Source organism: Acanthisitta chloris, unplaced genomic scaffold (assembly GCF_000695815.1).
Source record: "Acanthisitta chloris isolate BGI_N310 unplaced genomic scaffold, ASM69581v1 scaffold5224, whole genome shotgun sequence".
Taxonomy (NCBI): Eukaryota; Metazoa; Chordata; class Aves; order Passeriformes; family Acanthisittidae; genus Acanthisitta; species Acanthisitta chloris.
Window position 1 is genome coordinate 56461 of NW_008670854.1, and position 1347 is coordinate 57807.

Consider the following 1347-nt stretch of genomic DNA (forward strand, 5'->3'; position numbering starts at 1 on the left):
CGTCCGCCAGTCCCTGATCCCTGTCCCCCGCTCGGATCCGTGTCCCAGCTGCCGTCGGTGCCGCAGGGTCGGGTGGAGCTGCAGGAGCTGCTCCCAGTTCTCCCTGTTCCTGCTGCTCCTGCAGGTCCTGACGTTTTCCATGGCTCAGATCCAGCAGGGCCAGGCCTGGAGCTCACGGTGACTCAGCCCAGGAAAAGCTCCGTGGGGAGGGGATGGATCTCCTCCACCTTCCAGGGGAGAGCAGGAAGGATCCCGAGGGATTCCCAAGTTTGGGGGATCCTCCAAGGAATGTGGAGATGTTTGGGAAGGTCCTCGGGGGGTGGTGGCTGTGGACACAGGGGGAGAGATCCCAGGGAAGAGATGCTCAGATTCCCAGGGAATAGGTGCTCAGATTCCCAGGGAATAGGAGCTCAGATTCCTAGGGAGCAGGTGCTCAGATTCCCAGGGAATAAATGCTCATACTCCCAGGGAAGAGGAGCTCAGAATCCCAGGGAAAAGGTGCTCAGATTATCAGGGAAGAGATACTCAGATTCCTAGGGAAGAGATGCTCAAATTCCCAGGGAATAGGCACTGAGATTCCCTGGGAATAGATGCTCAGATTCCTAGGGAAGAGATGCTCTTATTTCCCTGAGAAAAGGTGTTCAGAATCCCAGGGAAGTGATGCTCAGCTCCCTAGGGAATTCCTGCCCCTGCTCTCCCTGGATTTCCAGCCTGCTCCAGGCAGGTTTTGCTCCCACTCCAGTTCTCCTGAGGCTCTGAAGCAGGGAAGGAGCAGGGTGGGATTCACACCCCATTCCATGGATTCTTGGGATGCCTCCTGAAATCCCTCCCAGGGAAAGGCACCGAAGGACCCTTAAAGGAGCTCAACAGCGAAGAAATCCATAGGGATCCATCCCACAGGGAATGTGGGGCATTCCAGCAGGCTTAAACGGGCAGGGAAGGAGCTGCTCCAGGGATATCCTGAGTTTGGATCCTTCCCTGGAATCGGGAAGGATCCCTGGGTGGATTTGTGTTGTCACTTTTTTCCTTTGGATTTCTCCCCCAGAATTCCCAAGGATTTGTCTCTTCCTAAGCTTCCATTCCTGGAGCTGAGCTGATTCCTGCCCCTGGGATAGATGGAGTTCCACAGTTCCAAACTCCAGAGCCAAGAGAGAAGAAGCCACCAGGGAATAACAGCCACAGCATGGAAAAAACCTGGGAAAAATCCCGATTAAAACCCCCAATCCACATTTTTTTCCCATGAGGAGGATCCTCCAGGTAAATCCTGGTGGAATTCCTAGTCCATTCCAGCCACAAAGGAGGAAGGAAAACATTTCCTGTATCCCCCAATTGGAGCTTGGAATTTCC

The 1347-nt window shown here is 54.3% G+C and overlaps 1 protein-coding gene across 1 annotated transcript in view; it reads right to left on the bottom strand.

Moving 5' to 3' along the window:
* BCDIN3D (BCDIN3 domain containing) overlaps window positions 1-1347 on the bottom strand; it is a gene marked incomplete at its 5' end in the record, with an annotated part of 5062 nt that overhangs the window by 945 nt on the left and 2770 nt on the right. The window lies entirely within an intron of this gene.